This window comes from Megalopta genalis, chromosome 11 (assembly GCF_051020955.1).
Source record: "Megalopta genalis isolate 19385.01 chromosome 11, iyMegGena1_principal, whole genome shotgun sequence".
Taxonomy (NCBI): domain Eukaryota; kingdom Metazoa; phylum Arthropoda; class Insecta; order Hymenoptera; family Halictidae; genus Megalopta; species Megalopta genalis.
This window is the reverse complement of record NC_135023.1, coordinates 5,700,606-5,725,500: the sequence shown is the minus strand read 5'-3', so window position 1 is coordinate 5,725,500 and position 24,895 is coordinate 5,700,606.

The window sequence follows — 24,895 nt, the reverse complement described above, 5'->3', positions numbered from 1 at the left end:
GAAACTAGCTTTCCAGTTTAAGAGATTATTCTAATCTCGTTCGCGAGTTTGATTTAGAATCCTGGCGGCTCTTTAAACAAAATTATTGGACTAATTAATTCGTCGAAAAGGTACCAGGTTGCCGGAATCAAGAAAGTCAGAGCTACGCGTTTTTGTTAACAGTTTACGAGTCTGTCGACCGTTCGAATCACCAAGAAAATCGTCGATTCTAAAGAAAGAGAAGAATTCTTTGTAGGAAAAATCGTTTGCAGGCATCCGGAATGAAAGTAGAATGCAACTCGATTGCAAGCGATTGCTAGCACATCGTTCGATTCCCTTCGTTGTCGTAGCCGTTAGTATTTACGTCAAATATGTATCACGTAATTGATGCGCCGCGGTCCATCGCGCGTTTGTTGCGTACAACAGTTTATTAAATTCCGGCATTCATTGCTTTATCTTCCCTTCGCGCCCGAGTCGGGTGGTCGATGATTTTTCCCGGCCGGAAGATATAGCTGTGCAACGGTGACATTCCGCAAAATGTTTTTGCCATCGTCGAAACTATGCGACCGTCAGTCGGTAAGTTAATTAACCCGAAATATCTGTTCTACGGGAACACTTTCGAATCGAGTCACAATTATTTATTACATCCGCTCGTGCGTCGTACGCAGATATGGGAGAGGGATAACTTACATATTAATTGACCCTCGCAATTCCTCGAAATCCGCTTCGCAAGAGATCAGAAAAATCCAAGAGAAATAAACCCCGGGACATACGTAATCAGACATCGAGCGGGAGCAAAAAGTCGCGATCCTCGCCGGAGTCGATCGACTAATTAGCAAAATAAAACGCATCGTAGCTGGCCGGGAGCGGGGGCGGGGGCGAGGAAGCTCCAGGGCGGCGGAAGTGTCGGAGCGTTAAGTCGAGACGCATTAATTGGAGGATAGGATCGCTCGTCGTCACTTGAAAACCCCGTTTATCTGCGCAACACCGTGCTTCCTGTTGTGCAGAGGCTCGCTCCTTTTTTTCCGGCGTCGCAACAGCCACCCCCTCGCCACCCCCGAGCCCCGGCCCCCGAGCACCCCTCTTAGCGGGTGACGGGAATATTCCAGCATCAAATACATCCGCGCTGTTGTAGGCGCGCACACGCGCGTTCACCGAAACAATCCACCCCCGCAACACGCAACGCCGAGCCGACCACCCCCGCGCTGCCTTCCTTCCCTCCGCCTCTTCGCCTCTCTCTTCGCCTCTCCGCCCCTCCGGCCCCTCGCCGGACCAACGACACCCTTCGGCGGTGGTGGGTACACGGCGGGGGCGTAGAGGGGCGCGGAAGCGGAGCTATTGAAATTAGCCGGTCGCCGGTTCCCCGGCTAGTGATGGCCGTTCAATTCTCTGTGTCGCGAGTTCAAGTAATTTGCCCGAGGTCTCTGCGTTCAAGTAATTCGAGCGTGGCGAGCGCGCGCGGGGGATGAGCCGAGGGGGACAGTGGGGCTGGACGCCCGGCTCGTTCGCAAATTTTTTTCGGGAATATCGGGCGACCGGTCGGTCGGTCTGTCGGTCGGCCTGTCGGTCGGCCGGGCTGATTCTGCTCGGTGATTCTCGATGAAGACTCCCCCTCTTTCTCTCTCTTCCTCTCTCTCTCTCTCTCTCTCTCTTTTTTTCTCTCTGTCTCGTTTTTTGCGTTTTTCGGCCCCAGTTTGATAATTGGGCACCGGGGTTCAAACACACTTTCGTTGTATTTTGCGGAGGAGATCGGGTTCGAGCCGACTTTTTTCACCGTCGTTTCGAGGAGCCCGGAATATTCGGCACTGCCGGAATGATTGCGATCGTTGTCCGGAAACCGGCGATATTTATTAACGGAGATGTCGCGGATGAGCTGTTTTTTATTTGCCGGCTTGACGAGCCGTTTGCGCTGTCGATTTTCATCGGTGTCGGCGCGGGCGAGGCTTTTCGGATGCGTTAATGATGCACCGAGAGGAGAACTATTCGCGGCTCCCCGATCGGATTGTATAAATTTTCGAAGACGTTCGAGAACTTTTTGGGGCGAGACGTCGATGCGAAACTTCTTTAGATTAGTACATCTGGCTTCGTTCCATGGAATAAGCAAATTGGAGTACGCGAATAGTACAGGTTTCTCGAGCTCTCCGTTAACTTCTCGCAGACAGTGATTTTTTAAATTATTTAGAATATTTTTAGAGTATTTGGGATATATTCTTCGCTGCGTCGACATTCCCCGAAAGAGTCAAGACGTGCATTAAAAAGATCGACAAAAATCAAAAGCTTAGAGAAACGAAACAAGGTTGAATCGACGGACAGAAATTTGGATCGAAAGAAAATAACGGATTCCGTGATCCAGCCGCTGAAATTTCTGGCGACAGGAGAAATCGTTGGATCCGCAGGTAATTGCAGAGATCGAGGCGTGTCGATCCCATCGCTAGCGATCGGTGGTGTGCGCCGGCGAACGTGCTCGTCGATGGTGGCAGGGATCGGGATCCGGGAGGCTTGCATATATTCACACCGAATTAAGTCACCAATACAGGTCCAGGCAGGCTGGCCACACTCTTTGTGCATCCACGAGCCCTTTCACGCACGCAGTGTCAGCCGGAACGCTGACCAGCTTGCGTCCGCGTGTGCGACCGAGCATCCTGTATATACTACGTGTGTATAAGAACGCCGAGAGGCCGTGCATCGTGCACCGTGCACCGTGCTCCGTGCTTCGTGCACCGTGCACCGTGAGGCGCGGAATCGGTGGCCAGGGGCCGAGGGAAGGGGGCTGAAAACGGGGTTGGCATGTTTGAATTTGGATGGCGGTGGTCTAGCTTTGGGAGAGGGCTGCGTGTGCGTCGCCACGGTTTACTTTAAACCGTCCATTGTGGTATATTTCCTTTCTGCCCGATGATGTAGCTTGCCCGACGAAGGGGTGCGCCTAGTTTCGATGATTTTTACCCGGGATTGCTGCATAGCCGCGACCTTGACGTAATAGCCGCCTCTGACAAACTACAGTAATGTCTCTCTAATCGACGGCTAGATTGTGCACAACAATTTGACAAGAGGAGACAATTTGGGACAATTTGGGAATAGGAGATACGATTGTTCGAGCCTTGCAGTTAATTTTTATAATTACGAATTGTCAACAATTATAAAAACAAGCCGCAAGGCTCGAATGACCCGCCTACCTCAAGAACCTCCTACATCTACCTGCAAGTAACCGATCCGCCCCAATCTGTATACACAAATTACATTCGTATATAGACTCCGCCCTTCCTACCGATATCCCAACGTCTAAAGCAAGGGCCCGGTAGGATAGCCTTACCGATGAGTCCCCTAGCGGGTCCTGGACAAAACGTCTCCCCCTCTATTTTGCTCCTTAAAACAGTCACATCGACAACCGGCAAACTACGTTGACTCGGTGTACGAAAAACTTGGTCAGACTAGAAAGCGTCGAATAATTATGCAGAAGGCGATGATGCAGTTCTTCGAGCGCGTCATAGATGAATCAGTTTGGACAATGCCGCGGGACGATTCCGAGGACGAATTTATCGCGGAACGTATGACGTAGTCGATAAAAAATTCAATGCGATCTATTGCCCCCAATAAAGACGACAATCTGTGTCCGACGAGGGTGCATTTCCCAGGAAATCAGACGAGTGATGGACCCATTCGACTAACTGCAGAAGGGTTGACGCATAAATCATCTCGAAACAATACACTTTCTCTTCGGGACGACCCTTAATTTTCCCAGTGTTCTCTCGCAAGTTTTATGACGGCCTATATACAAGAATTATAGAGGTATTTTTCGGAGATACGACTTCCCGGGAAATTGTGTTAGTGTAACGATACAATGCAGTCATTATCGACAAGAGGACGGCAAGAGTAAATAGAATGCGAATTACAGTACGCAACGAGATCGGGAGATGCTCGGCACCGGTCGAAGCACCGCCGCTTAAAGAAGCGTTCCCGATCCGGGGAAGGGCGCGACGTTTCTATGAAAAGGGCTGTTACCTTTACAGGCAATCGGAACGAGGTAACGCCGCGCGGTAGTCCAGTTTCTGACCAGTTCGTAGCTACGGATATCGGTCGCCCCGTAAAATCGACGGTCGAATAGAAAAGTCTGCGGCAGCCTGCTACCACGCAACCTTCTGCTAGCTGTAACGGTCCGTCGAATTTTCCGACCCGAATACTTTCCGATTTTTATTAGAATTTACCCGGCAAATCGTGGAACGTGTCAAGACAATTTTTACAATTTCTCGTCGTGCTGGGAAAAGTCGAAGAGAAATGTGAAAGCTTGTCAGAAATGTGTCGAATTTGTCGAAGGGCAACGGGTTCGGCAGATCGTTCGGGTTTGTTTGTGTCGAAACGGAGCACGATTATTCGGAAATTGTGAAGGTACTAGTGGAGCTAATAATAGGCCAATAAAGAGTTGTTCCGTTAATTGGAGGACGGACTGGCCATGGCAACCCTTGCTTACTCTCTTCCGAACGGTACACGACCCCAGGAAGCTATTGGCCCTTGTAAATTATCCAGATTTCGCGCGCCGGACTAGTTAGCCTCGCTCGCAGGGGTCCGTCATGTAAAAGGAGAACGCATAACGGGTCACAAAAGTTTACGATTGCGGTGACTCTTCAGCTGAAACCTGCGACGCGCAACTCGTTCAGGTTCAGGGTCCTCTCTCTTCTCTCGCTTCGACCCCTTCGTTCGTAAACGATTCGGTCGTTCCAGAAAATTCTGCTGAAAACGCCAAAAGCCAGCGTCGAAACGAACGGTTTTTCCTAAAAATATTTTCAGTAGCTGGAAACAAACCGTCTGTAAACAAAAAAAAATCACCGTTTTTTCGTCTTACGGTGCTCCGGGGGGAAAAACATTCGTCCGCGGGTTCGTCAAAAATGTTCGGTTTCGAGATTTACGGATCCGGTCCCGTAGAATGTTTTCCAACCGGGTAAAAAACAACGGGTTTTCGACGCGACCGGCCATCGGTGCCGTTTTTCCAGCCCGTGAACTGTTTCCCCGTTTCCGCCGTGTCTCTCGCAAGCATTTTTACCGTTTCTTTTTGTCGGTCGTCGTAAGACGAGGGACGAGAAAAGGGGTGGTATTTTTAGGGTAACGCGTAGCGGTGCTTTATGAATTTATGCGTTCTTTACCCGGGCAACCCTTTTCCAAAAAACGGATTTTTGACTTGTAAGGGTTATATGGCCCTTGCGGAGTTATCGACGGACGTTCTCGCGCCGTTTTTATTGCCAGCAGCCGGCCCAGTCTTTCGCCCTTTTGGCCAAATTAACTTTACTGCGACGAAAGGCTTAGCGGTGGAAAAGTCAACCCGCCTGGAACTTTTCTATGGGATTCTCGCCGTTATTTTCTCGCTAGCTATCGTCCCCGTACCCTCCTCTATCGGGCCCGGTGTTTTATGATTTTTCTTTTCCCGGCGAAAGGGTCGAGGCACTGCCGTTTTTTCCTCTCCACCCCCGCCTCGAACGACAGCGCTGCATGTGGGTCACTACGCGCTGCCCGTTACACCGACTCCCAAGATTTTTACCGTTTTTTAGCCCCCTCAGGTACCGGCTGTTTTACCCTATCGTTTTAGGGTTATGGACGATCGATCTGCCCCTTGCAAATCACTCGGCACTACCCGACACCGTTTCACCGGGCGCGAGCTCTTCGACTCCGCACCCTTTTTTCCCCAAAAAACTGGCAGAACTCTGGCCAGGGTCCGAATTACATTACGGCTGCGTTGTAAATAATTTCTCGCGCGAGTACTGTTTTTCTCGGCTGCCGCTACATACGGGGAAAATTGTCTTAATGGGTTGCAATTAAACTGCGGATTCTGAGGCCTTACAGGGATTTAATAAAATCGTTGAAGCAAGAAATACATTTTTATTCGACTTCCTCTTTAGTCAAGGTTACGTCAGTCCTTGTGCCAGTCGATTTAGAACATTTTTGTTTCGTAAAAAAATCTGCAGTTTAACCGCAATTATTCCGTTGGTAGGAGGGAGCGGTAAAAGCGATCAAGGCTTTCGAAAGATACGTAGAACCATTCTTATCTATTCCACATTTCTACGATGATTGGCAATTTAAGGAGCACACAACCGCAATTTCGAGCATCCTGCGACTGTATACCGATTATTTACGTCTCGCTGGGTCGTTTTTCTACTACCGAACGAAGTTTCCAACGATTCGGTAAGACATCGTCAGTAAAAAGGTCTCCAATTTCCGCTTCCAAAACCATTATCATAAACTTTCCATAATCACGATACGGGAAACGGGACCAAATGCTCTCAACGGACTCCTCGAGTTTTTGGGAATTTAACGGGACAGTTCTTTTTACGTTTCGTTCAGGTACGTGGACGAAAAAAAGGTCCGAATCGCTGGTGTTTTCTTGGACCGTTGATGACCCAGTTCCGGTTAACAGTGCCCGACCATTATGGGCAATTTTTATGTTTTTACTGGGCCGTCAGTGCCTGGCGTCGATCGGCGAATAGCGTTCTCGGAAATGGTCCCAAAAAGCGGGATCTCAAAAAGCGGGCTCCCAAAAAGCGGGATCCCGTTTCGCGGGTTTTTTTGTCCAGGATCCTGGCCTAACGGTGGCCTGTTTTTAACAAAGGTGTCATATATTTTAATAGGCAGTTCGCCATTTTCATACGGTCGCCGCCTACGATCCTGGACAAGTCGTGTTTTACGCGTTTATGCTGGGACCCATGGGTACCTCAGACTAATTTTAAACCAAAACAGGGCAGTTTTTTGGGCTAGGATGGCCAAAAATTTTGCCTAGGCGAAAAAGTTGGAACGATTTTTTCACGGCCCGCAGTAAAGAAATAAACCTAAAAGAGGATATTCGGTCGTGATTTACTGTCGGACGGAATCGTTTCCGTTGCTTCGACACGGCTCGTCGCGACGAAACTTAGCATCTCGTTGGTAAAACATGAAATAAGCTATGCAATTTAAAACGGTATTATATATCGATGTTATTAAAATTATTAAACGAACAGAAAAATCTCTGCCTGTGTCCTGTCTTGCGATTGATGCAGACAGTATTTATTTTGCATCGGTAAAAGTATATCGTAAAAGTATATGATATTCGATCCCTCCCGGTATTTCTAGCGTCGAGGGCCTTTTCGAAATCGCGATTCGATAAATTCGTCGTGGGTACCGAAAAACGCGGCTAAAACAATCGACGAACAAAGATCCGAGAGCGGCGTTCGGTTTCCAGTTTTCCAGCTGGAAACCATCGGGGACAAACGGACGGACGAACTCGTACCGGTTTAATCAATCAATACGGTTTATTAATTACAGACCGGGTGAGTCGAAGTTATTATCTGAGGAGCCTTTGCACCGGGAACTGTGTCGCCAATTTTCCAATATCGCGTTCGACGTTCCGGGGGATGAAAAAGGCACGCGATCTCTCGCGCAGCTGCCGTTACGGTACGGGCGCGGCGTCGCGCATTCTAAAGCGCGTATTAGAAGAGATTACTCCTTGATTAGCATCACTGTGACCGGCACGTACCGGTCACCGCCCCCCGTCGATCTCCATAGATAAAAGCAATATATCCTGGCGGCCTGGGTTACGCCGGTCGTCCAACCGGGAGACACTCGGCCCCCATTTCGTCGCGACGTCCTATTTCAAAGCGGCAGAATGCTAGAAATGATTCAGGCCGACAGTAAATCAAAACCGGCGATCCTCTTTTAGGTTTATTTCTTTACGGCTGCGCCGGAAAAAAATCGTTCCAGATACTCCGGTAGCCTGGCCCAAAAAACACACCCGGTTTCGTTTAAAATCGGTCCTCGGAAAACACCGGAGCTATTTTACATTCTTTTCATTCTTCGATCGTACTATCCCCGTGACGAGAACTACGTCGTCTAGTTTATGGTGTTTATACAAAATTTGACGTACCATTTGTAATATAATAATAATGGAAGTGCGAGTAATACAATCCGGTTGACATTTGCACGATTGAAATATAAAATAGAACCGTCGAAATAATATCTAAAAAGTAGACGTTTCTTCTACCGTATTTTCTTCTTTTAGTCAGCTGTTAAAGGGTTGCTCGAATCGCTCGCTTCGAAAAATAAAAATTACGGGGTGGCACCGAATTTCTCAGTCATCCCGGGGTCTAATAGATTTTCGCAAAAAGGATGTCCAGGCGCGTCTCCATCGTTCCGAATCCAGCGGAGTCTGTCCCCACCTCCTCCCTGGTCCGTTCGCGGATCCATCGGCAGAAAGGAATAGGTATCGCGAAAGGGTCCCAGGTTAATTTGCCGTCGTCGAAAAAATTCCTGGGCGCCGATTTCCGCGCGAGAGCATTCCTTCGACGTCGATCGGTGTCCGTGCGACAAAAGCGGGGGACGCACGAGGGTCCGGGGGTGGCGGATCGTCGAAGAGGGTTTTCAGTCCGCGGGAGCGGTGCGCGAGAAGTGAGAAAACGAGAAAGAGAGGCACTTGTAGGGGTCGGAGGTCGCTCGAATTTCACACGTGGATTAACTCTCCGTCGAGTGGAGTGTACTATAGCTCCTCGTCCAACTTGCTTTCGTTCCTTGCTCGTTTCCACCCCCTGGACAGCGCGCGCGAGAGGCCTTGCTACACGAATTCCGAGATCCATCCTGTGCAGCCGCTAATGAACGTCCGCGCGGCCTGCGACATAACCACCCCCGGTCACCCCCCGCCCTGCCGCGGCGCGGCGTGGCGCGGCGCGACGGCCCTCGATACGGCCCTCGATACGGTACACGAGCGTGCATGACAACGAGCACCTGGACGATGAAGTCCAGGACGCTGTAACGGGGATGAAGGGGCGCGATATTCGCGCCAGTGATCGTATTAAATCTCCTTCGACCTGAGTTGCTCGGCCACCCACCCTCCGGCCTCTCTGTCCCTGCCACCATCAACCCTCTTCCGGTAACTGCGTCCATCGATCTCGTAACTCGAGCTGACTTCGAATAAAACCGTCGGTCAAGCATTACCGCCGTCACCCTCGCCATCCCCGCTGCGCCACGCTGCACCCTTCCGGGCCCAAGATCCGCCTGGAATTGTCTACTTTCCTGGCAAACGATGGTCCACCGTGTTAAATCGACGCTGTGTACATCGACGCTTGACGGATCTCTCGTTCGGCTTCGAGCTCCTCGGAGCTTGATTTCGCCCAGCCTCGGAATTTCACGTCGTTCCGACGGAATTCGATAGAGCGAATTAGCGAACGAAAGTGTTGGGCGTTTTCGAGAGCGAAGGAAATTTCGGAGCGCCGGTGCTTGTGCTCAGAATGTCGGGAAGTCGATCGAAAAGTTATAGTTTTGTCGTCGGCGGCTCGAATGATCGATAGAACATTGTCAAAGTGGATTTATTAGGGTAATAGGATACGCAGCCATTAGTTGGACATTTTTCGGCAAGACAAGACGAATTTTTCGCTTTCCTCGGAAACTGTAAAGCGTCCGAGGGACTTGCAGCTACTTATGGCTGACAATGGACCAGACAATGGACACCGTTTCACACCGAGATCCGACCACCTCCCAGCGTATGCCACCCGGGGGCTTCCGGCGTTGCCCTAAAACGCGTTATGGACGCCGCATGAATGGCCCCTCGCGTCGGGCGATCTCGAGTACGCGGAGCATAATCGTGTAGATCCTGTCCGCGGGAATCCTTTCGGGCGTCGTCGGGGTTTCTTGCCGTTTGATAAATTGCAGCTTGCACGCAAGGCGGACATTTGTTGCACAAAGTTACAGGAGTTGAATGTCCGACCAGTTTTCGGTCACGATTCGTTTGTCCCAATCTTCCGCCTATTGTGGTCAATTTGGTCGGAAGAACGATGGAACTGCGGATACCGCGGAGTCGAAATTCTATAGACACTGCTACGGTAATATCTCTCTAATTGACGCTCGGATTGTCCACAAAAATGGACAATTTGGGAAGAGGAGATGCGATTATTCGAGCCTTGTGGCTCGTTTTTTATGGTCACCGATTGTCAACAATTATAAAAACGAGTCGCGAGACTCGAACAATCGTATCTCCACTTCCCAAATTGTCCATTTTTCTGCACAATCGCAAGCGTCAGTTAGAGAGACATTATACTGTATCGCAAGATCGTTTTACAAGGAAATTAGAGTCGTGAGTTCGCCAGCTTTTCAGTTCCGATATATCGATCCGAGGTTCGGGCCGTTTGGCCACCGACTCGATCGAACAAGCGATCAGCGAGGTTGATATTTTGCATATTTTGCCATCTGTTAATCCATGTCGGAGAAGAAAGTACTTGGTCGCAGCCTGGCCGGAAACCAGGACACGGATACAGGTTGTAACCGACTGCTCCGCGCCGGTTAGCTTATTGGGAAGCCGATATCTGGCCGCAGGGGGTGGCAGGGTCACGGGTTAGTCTCGTTCGTATCCAAGGGGTTGGAGTATTGGCTTCGGGAGCCGGCGGAATACCGAGGAAAACGAGTTGCGTCGTATAAACGTGTCCCTCTTCCTCCTCGATCCCTCTTCCCTCCGTTCTCCTTTCGGCTTTCGCGCGCGATAAAAGTGTGGGCCGGTTTTTCGCGTGGGATATGGGGTATTGTATCCTTCCAGCCCCGGTTGCTCGTCCCGCGCCCACCCTCTCGGCTATCTCGTTCCACCGTGGCGGGCTCGCGCCCACACCCTTCGATCCATATATTTAAAACAAATGCTATCTGATGCGGCGCCGCTTTGTGGAGGCAAGATGAGACCAAGCTCCATCCCTTCGCCCTCTTTGCTCTTTCCCCGTCCCTCTTTCCGCGCCGCGATGCTCCTTTCCTCCTTTTTTCCCCTCTGCCGACTCGCTCGTTCGTTCCTCCTCACCCTCGTCCGCCTCGTTCTCTCGTCCCTCGCACTCTCGCACCCTCTCGCACCCTCCAGCACCCTCCCTCGTCCCGCTCTATTCTCTTTCGCCGCGCCGGTGTCGCTGAAGCAGGGGTGCTTCCTGCGCGACCCAAGTGCTTCCTGTACGCTGCATCCGACGGTATCCTGGACACGCTCGAGATACGGTTTCCAGTGCCGCCTCCGGAGAGAAAAAGAGGAAGAGAGAGAGAGAGGGAGAGAGTGAGAGAGAGAGCAAGAGACGAAAAGAGATGCCACCGAGAGAGCAACGAGTCACACCACCGATCCGCTCGCTCGCTTCCACTGGACACCGGCTGGCTGTAATTTAATTGATGCTTGGAGAGACGCGATGCTCGGCCACCGGCCTCCACGCCGCTTTTCCTTTTGCTTCTTGGGACTCGACGCTTTTCCGCACCGTCGCCGGCAATTTACCGGTGTCGATCGACCGGATCTGCAAGATGCTACGAAATATCCCCTTTTTCTGTTTCGCCGGTCCTCTTGGCTCGCTACATTTCCCCGCTGCTTTTGCCATCTCGATTCCCATTGGCGAGTTTTGTTCTTCGTTATGCACGCGTCTCGACAAGACCCGGAACGACGAGAAATGGCCGGTCGATTTTCATTTTTTTTTTGAAAATAGGAGAGGTTTTTAGTAATCGTCGCGCCTTCGATCTGCGCACAACAGTTTATTCTTGTGGATGCGGCTGCCAGAGATGCACCGTCCGAGCAGAGAAATCAGTGACTGCGCTATACAAATCGTTCATTGGAATTGCATCGACTGCACCAAAAAATCTCATTCGAGAAGATCCACGAATACACTTTGATCGTGCACATAAGAAAAGAACAAGTAGATCTCATTCGCTAAGTAGAAGAGATCATTCTCAACGTCTTTATTCCGATTCCACGCTGCATAGCAACCGGTGAACTAAACGACTCGACTCTCGGTATAATATTTCAGACCTCGCAGAAGCAACTTCCTCTCCGAAACAATTTTCCATTTTGAAACTATCTCGCGTCAGAAAGTGCGGGCCATCGAACCGATTATCCGAGAGGATCCGCAGTCCACCGGAAACAGATCGGCCAGGCTCAATCAAGAAGCGCGACGCTATTGGGAGATCGAAGCTTCGGTCGTCGACGCGACGCGAAGAGACGAGGCGCGACGAGGCGGGAGGGACGGGGCGAGAGGGTGGCGGGGCGAGGCGGAGAGGAAAAAAAATTTTGGTCGTCCCCGAAAAAGTTCAGGGAAGTTTGAGGACCGCTGAGGATTCGTGGGAGCGTAGGTGTCGCGGGTCTATCAGCCAATACACGGGGGTTCTCCTATCTCCGCCAGTAAATCCGGCCGTAAGTTAAACTATTGGGGAATCGAGGCGGTTCTCCCGCCGCTTCCAGCCGCGTACTCGCTTTCCAGTAGGGTCGCGGAAGATCCTCCAGAATCAGGTTTACGTATATCTGCTTGCCTATCATCTCCATCACCATAGATTGCCCATAAAGAACCCCGGCAATCCGTGGTTATACGCGGGGTAGGGCGACGTCGACTTTATCCTCCTTTCGATCCTCCGATCGAAACTTCCCTCGCTTCCTTCCCTTGTATCGACCTCCGCCGATGATTCCATTGGTCCATCGATTTCCTTGCTCTTCGTCATTTGCTGCTGCTGCTGCTGCTGCCGCGAGGTCATTTTTCCGCGATTCGTCGGTGATCTTACGTTCACATTTTTCTATCCTGTTCTGCTCCAGGATATTTGGTCTTGATACAATTAAACGGTGAATTTTATTCGACTATGATGAAACCGAGGGTGCGCGGAAGGGTGCACGGTGTGACAGTGCAGCGGGGAGTGCGAGATAATTTTAGCAAACTTTTATTTCGCTCCGAACATAGGAAAATGTTTGATCAAAGGACTACGGTTTGGCTCGACTTCTTTCTCTGGAATGTTTGAAGTTTGATTAACATTCGCTGCATTCGACGATGTTCAGCTCCGACGTCCGTGTCAGCGAGCTATGCTCGGTCCAGATGAACGTAGAAAAAGATATTAACAAAATATTTATGCTACCTTCTCCGCATGAAATGAAATTCCTCCGGCGTCGAGACAATTTTCGCCTTTCAATTTTCAACGAAACCGGCAACAGTCCCGCCTCGCCGGCGAATAGTCGAAATAGTCGAATCGCGTTGAGGAACGTCGCGGGACAATTTTCCATTTGTCAAAAGCATCATTAGGTCAGACCGCAGTTTTCCAACAACGTTGCGCAGGTATACAGAAGGCAGAACGGATCCGTCACCCCTTTTATCTCCGTGGAATTTGAAATTCGCCCGGAAGCAGCCGACACAAGCGGGATTAAAAATTTCCATAAAATAGAAATCGACGTGTCCCGGAGCCTGTCGGCCGAAAGGGCCCAATTTTTACGAAATCCCGTGCCATCGGTCATTCGCAACAGAGACGTTCCCCGAGGCGTCCGGGAGGTTGGGCTTTGCGGGTGTTTATGGAACCAACACTACGCCCATTCTGCTTCCTCTTCTTTACCAATCCTTGGAAAACCTCAATTGTATTCTTTTAGGATCCCAGACCCCAGCGCGCCTTTCATCGTGCCGTGGCAGATGGTACCACTTTTAAAAACGTTCCTCCACCGAATCACTATTTTTCACAGTCGTAACGTAACAGTTGGGGCAGTCGCAATTAAGGGGTCTTGCTTAGGAACAGGTGCAATCTTCGCTTTCTTACTTTCTTAAGATCCTGCAGAATTCTTCCTCCGAAAATACGGACTCTACGTTCTGTGATATTTTCGATTAACGCAAAGTGTACGATATAAAACGCTGCTTCATAAAATTCTGCGCTACCAAAAAACTTCACCGAAACAATCGGCTCTCGCTCACTTTCGGCGAACTTGGCATCCCGACAAGCTCCGACCGATCGACAATCACCTGTCAGAAGGTCGAAACAAGGGACCAGGAGGAACGAGAGGGTCCGCTGGGTCCTGCGGACCCCCGACGCATGCCGCCCATATATTTACTCGTTCGGAACGCGCGTGCGCCTTCATTATCTCGTTCCGCGTTCCTCCACGGTCATCGTCGCAAATTTCAGTCATTTTTCCGGCAGTTGCCCGACAATACCGACCGAGACGAAGAAGAAGACGAAGAAGAAGATGAGGAAGAGGAGAGGTGGTCGCAGGCAGAAGTCGCGCGACCCGTGCACGGGAGAGAGAGTTTCCCCAAAATTCTCGAGGCTAACAGAGCCGATTCGTTCCGGCTGTAATGCGTTTATAGCAGCGTGTCCTGCAGACCCGCGTCCGTCACGCTCCCTTCCCGCGTTATAGGACCCGTTGGACGTGCTAAGGAGACCTAAAGACTCGGTTTTGTGCGATAGAATCCACGGCAGGAGGGACAGACTCTGGCCGATGCGCTGCGTCCACGTTCCGTCGATCATCGTCGTTCACTTTATTTTCCTCCTCCCGACGAGATTTAGCGACTCTCGTCGCTATATCGAATCTACGCCCCGACAATATTAATCTGGACCAAAGATTCTCAGAGTAATTCTCCTTTCGCGAACTTTGGAAAAAGGGAATTAATTGCTGTTTCGTGGCGTGCGGGTGGAACGTTTGAACGATTTGTTTTGGACAAACCTGGGGGGTTGTTTTCTGCAGATCTTGCGACGTTTTGCAGAGAATGAACTGCGACACAGGAGTACAGTAATGTCTCTCTAATTGACGCTCGGATTGTGCACAAGAATGAACAATTTTGAAAGAGAAGATACGATCACTCGAGCCTTGCTGCTCGTTTTTATAGTTGTTAACGATCGATAACCATAACAAAAGAGCCACAAGGCTCGAATAATCGTATCTCCTCTTTCCAAATTCATCCCAACAGTTTTGTGCACAATCCGAGCGTCAGTTAGGGAGACATCACTGTAATAGTCTTTGAATCGAGCACGGGGTAGTTCTTTTCCACGTGTTTCAAATATTAGTTTAGACTGTTGCACCTGTTATTATGCATCTATTAAATTAGCCCTGGGCTGCTGATCTTCAGGAATTAAAACTTTGTAAGACCATTGAAAATTCAGAACCAAGACATGTAAATGTAGAAAGCCAACCCTGGTCTGCCAGTTCATCGTTTATAAAGTTTCAACCCTGTTAGAATAATCGCTGTGCTCCGCGAGCATCTGAAAACCCTAAAATGAAAATCTAAAACGAATCTATCGACACGAACGCGGCAACGTTCAGTCTCGTCGTGCACATAAAATCAAGCCCATTTTTTTCCCGCTTTGTGGCAGCGATTATCGAGATCAGGATACAGTAAATCACAGTTCATTACCCGCAGGGCTCCGGAAAGCGAGCCAATGAGGGTAATTCGTCAATAACGTGACGAACCGCCCCCGGGCTGGCGACGATCAGTTAAAACTCGTCCTCCGGAGTTGCCGTAATTTTTTTTCTCGGCGGAGACAAATTCCAGAACGAACCCCCGCGAGTTTCGAGGTCGAACCGCGGGGGGTTGGCACCCATAATGAGCCCAATGCTTCTCGAAAACGTCTCGTCTCTCGTCTGTTCTCGTCTTCGAACGCCGAGGCATCCCTCCTCTCTCCGTTCCTCGCTCTGTTCCTCCTTCTCTGTTCACGCTAGGTCTTCGGGGTCCTCGGATTCTCGATGCTGCCAGGAACCGATACCCCACGGCGAACGATAACGCTTCCCCCTTTGTTCGACGAATTTGTATTTTTAAGTGTCGACCCACCGTTTGGCAAGCACGAGGTTTCCTAGCGCAGACTCTGAGGTTTCGGACCGGGCACAGCTTTCGACACACGGGAATCCTTCCGGCTGTCGAGCCTGCGGCAATCTCTCTCTCTCTCTCTCTCTCTCTCTTGTTCTCTCTCTCTGGTCCTTTCAACTCCGAAACGAGTCGTTCCCCGCAGAGGAGACTCGGTAGCCGAGGATCTTCGGTTACCGAGTCTTGGACGTGTTCGCATGTACCGAGTTTCGCAAGTATCGGTCTAGAGAATCTGAGACCGCTGCCGGAAGTAATTGAAAATTAGATTAGCGGAATTTGTTAATTGGAAGCGACCGAGGGTCCCCGTTTTGTCGGGAGCCTGCATCCGAGATATATTTTATCGATTCTCCGAGTCTCGTGTTTGCGATGGAATTAGACGAGCTCCTGGGCGTTGGAATTTTCTGAAGCTGGATTTAGAGAGAGAGAGTTCCGAGACGAGTCTACGAGCACAATCGTTGCAATTTCATTGCTTTTTCAAGGGTGCTCGTAGAAAATTCGGAGGTTTGTATTAGAAATAGAATTCAGTGAATTCCAGAGTTCGGAGCTCGGAGAAACGGAGTGTCAAGATTTAGGAATCGTTGGCGATTCTGCAGCAACGAAATCGATGTCTGAAACAGAACTTAGAGAATCCTTAGACATTGACGAGCCCCGGAATTCGCAGCAGAATTTGAGATTCGAACAATTTTTGCAGCGCTAGAATTTCTAGATTTACAGAAATCGAATGCAAAACACATTCCGAATTGCTTGGATTCTGCGATCACGGGAATCGGTGACGCGAGCGTAGTAAAATAATGCTGCAAAATTGAATTCTCAACTGCCGAAAATTCCCAATTTCAGAGTTGAAAACAGAGGTGTTCCGGCAGTATCGAGAAATAAAGATCGCTGCAGGAATGAGATACGTCCGAGCCATAAGGAAGTCGGAATTCCACGGAGCCGTTTGGAATCAGGAAGTATCAATTCTTGAGCCGCCGCGGCGCGTCGCGGCGGATTGAATTTACATTTATCTCGACCGAGCCGGGCGAGGACACCAGCGTGTGCCGTGTACTCGTCTAAAAATATGGAAACCAGAATAGACCTGGCTGCGGCACCGGTGTGGTATTCCAGCGGTGGACGATGTTTAACACGAAAATAACTTGTTGCGATGAAGTGTTACTCCTTCGCCTAACGGAAGCCGCTGCGCGCCGGCTATGTTTATCGCGAGACAACGGGACGAAATGCTGAAAACAAAGCGATTCCACGGGAGCGAGAACTTCCCGCGGCTTGTTCGACTGGAAAACAATTAAAACTTCCGCGGCGCGGTCGAGAATTCTTTGGAATTCGGAGACGCGCGAGGAATTTAGCAAGCATTCCAAAATGTTTATCGAGTGCCGTACGGTTGTTTGACTTGCAATTTCTTTTGAAAAATCGCGAGCCGATTAACACACGATCTCGTGTAGATTCATCGAAGCTGATACATGCTCTGTGCAACGCTGCACGCTAATTCGCGGAACAAAATGAACGGAAGAATGACAAATTCTTAGTCGTCCGCGGATCGAGTGGGAAACAAAGAACTCCTCGGAATCCATTAAGAGCGGAGATTCCGGGGCTCACAATTAATTAACTAACACGGCTGTTAATTACACGGGAGCGTCAATAAGAGCAGGGCGCGATGGCGCGACGGTGCGACGGTGCGATGGTGCAGCGGGCGGCGAGTGGAAACAGCTCGGAGCCGGGAATTCTCACCGAAATCCGGCGTCTAAAAAGCGACTTCCCGTTTTGTATGCCGCACAAAACCCGGGTTCCATTCCGGCGTGCACTTCTCGGTGCTCGAAAGCTCCGGGAGTCTCTCTCTCTCTCTCTCTCTCTCTCTCTCTTCTCTCTCTCTCTCGCTCGCTCGCTCTCGCGCTCTCTCTCACTCGGGTCCCGACTCCAACGCGGGCGTTTCAATATTCCGCCCAGAATGAGCTTCTCTTACGCAACAATTTAGCCAACAATGGTCAGCAGGTCAGCCCCCGGTTGGACCAGGCCACATTCAGCCGAATCTTTCAGTAATTTGTTCGGGTTTTTAGACTCGGTCCGGCCTCGCGTCTCTCTCGGCACGTGCGTTTCCCCGCTCCGGGCTTCTCTCTCTCGCTTCTAGGGTGGTGTTCGGGGCGGCGCACCACCCGGCCGAAAAATATATATATTTTCGCGCTTGGCTACCGCGCGGACAAAGCTCCGAGACCCGGTTCCGCTTCCTTTCCCATGAAAGCCGTCGACTTCTGTGTAATCAAACGCGACACGCCCCCTTACGTTTCCACCGACGCCACTTTTCCACGGTGCACAGATTAACTCGCCAATGGAGAATCGGCGAGCTGCACACGTGCACCGGCCACCGATGCACCGACCTCGCTCGAGTATTCGAAACGCGTTAGGGCCGCGCTGTTGACACACCGTGGCCGCTTTCTGCGATTCCAGAAACTGCCGCGATTTCTCCCAATGGGAACTTCTCGTGATCTTTATGAACTGATTCATGATCGATGGGCTTGTTTTGGTTTCGAGGTGAGCGACAGTGATGTAGCAGGGGTTGCCTGGCTACCTGCGAATACTAATTGAGATCGACCGGCGGTGGGAGTCGAGTAGACCGACCTGCTGGATGTTTATTATATTTCACCAAACATTTTTGTTACAGTGCTTTCATACTTTTTTATTTTCATATTTCATATTATTTTATTTTCTGGCGTTGCAAGACGCGTAATTATTCGATATCGCGTATCGAATGAAAATTTTGCTCTTTCAAGCTTTTACATCTGTTCGGTTCGGTCCAATTAACACCGGCGCTTCCCCGTGCTCTGAACGCGATTAGTTTGCATTCCCCTTGAAAATAACTAGACCGCATTTACCAAAACATCGCGCGAGTTTTATTACAGAAAATATTTGCACAAAAACTCGGTAATTATAAAGCGACGATAAAGGGTGATAAATTGTACCACCCTTTCGTTCAAATCATTTTTAAGTCGTTTATATTTGTTGCACAAGAATGTCAGACTCTTCCCAGCAAGAAAATCCTCCATAATCACCTTGAGTATACTCGAGCCCCTCGTGCTACGAGATGAACCCTCATCTCGCCCATCAACAATTTCCCCTATTTCGGGCCTCGATTACCTATTATCCCGAGCACCGACTAAAATTCACGTCATACTACCGAGAAGAGTGATAAAGAGCTACGGTATTCTCAGAAGAGGTGCTCGTAGGAGGAAGATTTGTGGTTTCCCAGTTTGTCTAAAAGTGGCGTACACCACAAGATACAGTAATGTCTCTCTAATTGACGCACGGATTGTGCACAAAAATGAACAATTTGGGAAGAGGAGATACAGATCAAAGCTACGTCGTCGATAATTTATTCGTGCGATTACATTCCGAAGTTTGGACTATTCTCTTTCGTCGTCCAACGTCGTCAGCCTCGACGTTACAAATTAAGTGCTCGACCATGGAAACCACCCCGTTAAAACGGATTCCACAGTTTCTCCCCGAGCCTCTCCAAGATCTCGAAAAAATAATGCTCCCCTTTCAGCTGCCTATTAAGCCGAGCTCACTCTCTCTCTGCTACCAACAAACCGTGCGCCCAGGGCCGATTACCCGTCGCGCAACAAACTAAAATTCCGTGCTCGCGAGGAGCGTGTGATAGAGTACGTCCGTATTCCCGGAAGAGACAGGTGGAACAGGGTGATTCGCGGCTCTCGGGCTCTTTTTTGTCGAGGAGTGGCGTCCAGCGCCGCGAGCAACCGAGAGAGAAAGAGACGGAGAGAGCGCGCGAGAGAGAGAGAGAGAGAGAGCGCACGCGAAAGAGAGAGAATCGAGCAGCGCGTGCACCACGGCCGGCCGTCCATTTATCTCGCGTTTTGTCGAGCTGCCCGGCACCCAGAATACGGCTTTATTTACCGGGGAGTTTGCGTTTTTCCAGGACGTTGCATCTATCTGGTCGCGGGGCCCGCTCTGGCCCGCTCCGGCCCGGCCCGCGCGCGTTTATTATGCGATCCGGCTCGGTTCTACGGCTCTAGCCTCGGACGGTTACACGTCGGTCCAAGGTGTATTGTCGATGAGTTAGGCGCAGGGGCGGCGGGAAAACGCGGTGTTTGCCCTCGCGCGCATAAAGCAGATTTCCCGTGATTTATGTCGAGTCACCGAGCGAGAGCCAGCGAACGCCGTCGATCCGAGGTGAAAACGCCTTCGCCCCCGCATTCGCCCATTCATCCCGCGCGGTTTCCACCGAATCCTCTCTCTTTCGCCCGCTCTCTTTCTCTCGCTCCCTTTCTCGGTCCTCTCTCGGCGCTCATTCATGCCCGGCTGGGAAAAACGCGTCTGCCCTCGGTGAATCGGCCTCTGATACTCCACCAACGCTCTGATACGATACCTTTCTCCGAAGCACGCTGCTGCCGCGAAGTATTCGGACACTTCTCGGCTCTGCTTATTGTTCGGCTCAAGCAACGGTAATGGAAGCATTGCTTTTTCGTTAACAAGGCATTGTAATCGCGAAACAATTGGTCGTAGAGCCGCGAACCGTCTGTCACTGGGCACGGCTCAAATATTCTGCGAACACGATTTCAGGCTACCAGGCGCTAATGTTCGAACGAAGTTATTTACAATAATCTTTCGCGGAGCTATACGCCATCGCGTCACGTGCTGTCCACGAAGCTGGAATGGTGGAGCACGAAGCTGGGATCGATTTTATATTAGATTATCCCAGAAGATGCGAACTCGAAGCTTTATCGAGTCTTACATTGCCCGAGGATGTTTATTCGATATTTCCTCCTTCGGACACTAAGTTATTAAACAGTAGATTCGATAGAACTTCGCCTCACGTGCGCTGAAACCGCGTTCCTCGTAACACAAACAGAACGTCCATCTACGTGGGAATCCTGATTTTATCTTGTTAGCGAAAACATTCACAGAAAATTGACAGAATTCTCGGGGATCGTGCCTTTGGAACCGCTACAAAAGATTAAGAAGGAGTCGCGTCTTTCTACCGCCAACTGTGCCAAGTTTTGGGGCGCAATAACGAGTAAACAAGCCCTCGTGTCGCTCCATTTTTATTCGGTAAGTTTGCGACGAGAGCACAGGGCGCGCTGTCACCCCGACTGCGGAAAGAATTGCACAGATGGTGGAAATTGCAAAAAAATAGAAAGTCGGAACCGAAGCAAACAAGTGGGTACGTTGTTGGGCCAGCGAAAAATGAGTAATAACTCTCATTCTAACGCGGAACGAGGTTTGGAAAGTCGGAAAGGGCGAGGCACGAGCGCCCTACGATGATCTCCCGTGAAAGTTCGTCACATTTTGCACGCGACTTGAAGGACGATGGGCGTTACTTAACCTTGGCCGGCGTGACTCGACGACGCTGGTTATGCCAGTATTTATTACACTTTAAACCCAATAATACCGGCGACAATTGACGGACCCATTAGTTTCGACCCGGGCTAGCAACGTCCTCGCTCAAAGATGACGTTGCGAAGAAACCTTTTCTGGCGGCAAAACAGCCTTCTTCACACTTTCATGATCATATATTTTAAAGAACAACGGTCGCGTCTGGTGATTGCGGAGAACTGCCTTGGTCAAATTTTGCTGCATCGATTTAAATGTCGATCTTTCGGAGACCTTCGTCGGTTATCCTTAATATTGATATCCTACTCACCCCACAGTAGAACATTTTGTGTTTAAAACGAGGTACTTCGTTATTTTGTCAATCTGTTTTATGCGCGATAGATCCTTCGACATTCGGTGAAACAAGCATTGCAACATATTTTTCAACGCTTTGTCCTAATGCACGATAATATTTTTAGTTCCAGAAGCAGTCCCCGCTGAGGCCAATGGAGACGTCCGAGGCCAATTTCTCGTCATCTGGAGTTAAATCGTCGCGAACGACGATCTACGCGACAGTCGGTCGTGGAAAAGGGTGAGCGACTCGCACAAAGCACGTAACATTTTTCAGCGATCCAGGGTGTCGGTGGATGACCGATCCAACGCAAAAGATTCCTAATTCTCGGTCGGACTGGTAAAATAGCGCGCAACCGCCGTTCGCAGTCGCATTCTCCCACGCAGCGTGGGTGGATCGACAGGTCGGCGCAGGTAGGATCAGGTAATTGAGACGTCTTCGATCCTCGTGCAGGACGCGTTGTCGTGAATCCGGACGACAATCATTCGTAACCTTATACGGTGTTCCCGTGGACAATACCGTCGCCGCGTATAATGGACAGCATCCTGGTGCGAGAGCTATACCGAACGGCGGAGGACGTCTCTTCCGGGACATTCATCGAGCGATGCGCAAAGTGCGGAGTCCCACGGGATCCGCGTCTATCTGGCCGAATGCTCATCGTTTTGGTCGGGGGGCGAATCGACGGGAAATTTCGAGAGTTCGGGGAGCAGGCTTCGGAAAAGCGTGCCCTTTGGAAGATCATTTTCGCTCGGACTCAAATCGTTCGTCGTGCCTCTTCATTTCGTTGGCAAGCGAGCAATTGTTGCCTTATCTATTTCATAGAAATCATTTTTTAAAGAGCAGTCGTATCCTATAAGAAACATCGGTTCGACGGTTGCTGACGTGCGGTGTTTTGGAGAAGGATAGGGAGAGAAATCATTACAGATAGATGACTCATCGGTAAGACTGTCCTATCGGGCCCTTAGACGTTGGGACGTCGGTAGGAAGGGTGAAGTCTATATACGAGTGTAATTTGTGTATACAAATTGGAGCGGATCGGTTACTTGCAGGTAGAGGTAGGAGGTTCTTGAAGTAGGCGGGCCTGGAGGTAGCCGCCACAATCGGTGTTATTTGAATCCGAAAAGGATAATAAGATATTCGGATAAATATTTTTGCGAGAAATTAATAAAGTTACTCTACACGTTTTGTCCAGCGTGAAAAGAAGATAAAAATTGAATTTTTGACCTACTAGTCAAGAAACGAATTGGCAACTTCCACGACCCTAAAGTCCAGAAACTTGACGTACCACGCTCGAAGCATCGCTAAAGTATGTAGCTCGCGGACGAGCTATCGAAATCACCCCGAATTCCTTGGCGAAGTCCTCCCTCGAGGAACTACCCGCAGAACAATGGTTCTCCCCTAGGATAAATAAAACCTCCGAAAAAGGAGAGAGAGCAGTTTAATGATGACCGGGTACAGCTGTCTAACAAGCATCCCGATGATCCTTCGCGAAATCGTATTCCCCTTCCCGTTCTCCCATAAAGCCACCCCCGTAACACTTCTTCGGGAAAATAGACGGAGAACAATCGCGTCTGGAGTAGTCGGAAAGAATGGAGACGCAATCGCGCCGCTCCCGTTCGCGTTTACGATGTCCGGGTGCGGAAAAACTGGCGGGTTAGAGGAACCGTGTCGGAAGGAAGGAAAGAGGGAAGGAGGGCAGCTTGGTTGGGCCTACCTATGGGAAGCGGCCAAGGCTTTAGGTCAGTGGGTCTGCTTTTCACGGTATTGTTGCCGAGATTGACGCGAATATTTATGCTTGGTCTTGTATTCCTGCGTTGAACTCCATCGTCGCACACCGTCACCAAGCAGACCTAGAGAGGAGCGTTCCCGTGTTATAAACTTGCTCACTGTACGTCCACAAAGGAGAGTGCTTTTCCCCAGGAAAGATAATAAAGGAGAAAACAGAGGCCGAGGCGAGTCAAGCAAAGGCGAGTCTTGCGCTCCTCGTGAAATTTTCGGGAAAACTTTACGACACGGCGGGTCTCCCTCTCTCTCTCTCTCTCTCTCTCTCTCCTTATCTCTCGCTCTTTTGCTCTTCGGATGACCGTCTCTTTTGCTCTCTCTCTCTCCTTATCTCTCGCTCTTTTGCTCTCTCCCCACTCTCCCTCTCTCTCTCTCCCCCTCTCTCTCCTTCTCTCTTTCTCCTTCGCTTCTTTACGGGAGGGATGACTGCTGCAAATTTATGACGAGTCGTACGCCCGGGCTTGTCGGCCGCGTTAGAAAGCTCCCGTAAACTTTTACGACGCGAGCGCACCTCTTTATTTGCTCCTTGGAAAATTATATGGCGCGTGGCCTGCTCTCGCGGCCACCGACGACCGCCGCCGAGGCCGCGCAGCACGCAGCCTCGGTGTTGTGTCCACGCCGGGACCAAACGAGACGGATAATTTACACGGAAATGCAGCAAGGGATGCGCAACGGGCCCTCGATATTACCGGGCGTGCGACGCAACCGAACTGTCAGAGTTCCTTGGCCAAGGACTTCGACGCGAGATTACCGGCGACGACGTTTATTGGCCGCATCGTCCCTCCTCCGCACCAAGGATTAGAGGCTTCCGGACCTAAGCGTGCCTTCACGATCGCCAGGCATCGCGGCAGCGAGATCATCCGGCTCCAAAATTATTCGTCGAAAATCTCGGTTCGTATTTTCATCTCCCGTATCTTCGATTATATTGCTTTTTCTTCTACAACGCTTTTTACACTGGTAGAATTCGGTGAACAAGCGAGGGTGGTTCGTTCCTTGAAAAAGTCCAGTTATCCAGTACTCTACGAATTTCTTTCTAGTTTCACATTTTTTTACCACGACTAAAAACACCATGGTCGCTATTTTCCGTTAATAACTCGTAAACGAAGCCGCGGATTGCATTTTCGCCAAGGAAAAAGTTTCTTCGAATGATCTTAGTCATGAAACACGAATAAAATTAAATAACTGAAAAATACGATCGGATAGCAACGAAAGTAGAAATAGAAGACAGTGCAAGCAGAGTCAGAGACCTTCGCTAGGTTTGCTTTCGCAGACGATGATTGCACAAAAGGAGATCGAAAGGCGGAAAGGAAAAAAGGCGTTTCTATGGGCGAGTCGAAAAGAGGAAATCCTTTAATCCGATTCCCTGACATCTTCTTCGTCCGCAAAACGTGTCCGCCGGTGGTTCAGGTATCCGAAACTCAAATTCAGGTCGGCATCCGGCCGGCGGAATTAGACACGCGTGGCCAAACGTTGCTCTACACCGCGATTTTCCACGGTGCCGCAATTCTTTCGAGGACTACGTTTACCCGACATAGCCGGCAAGGCGTGACGAACGACCTCGAATCGCCTCGAAACAGAGTCTTTCTCCACCTCAGCTTCACCCCTATTTGCTCGGAAGCATGCAGCGGTGTGGAAACCGAGGGAAATCGGAAAGTTTCGTAAACGGGCCGAGTGTCCCTCGAACCGAAGGATTCTGGGCTTTTGGTTAGCCTCCGCGGCCACCGAAGTCGATTCTGCGATCGTTCGAAACGGAAATCCGTCGGGAAAAAGATCGAGAATTTGCCGATGCGATCCTTGGACGAAATTTTCTAGACGTTGATTTCAGATCGATGTTATCTCTTTGTTTCGAGTCGAAAGAAAATTCGAGTAGCCGAATGTAGCGATAAATGTACGGAGTGTCCCAAAAATGTCTCGCAATCCG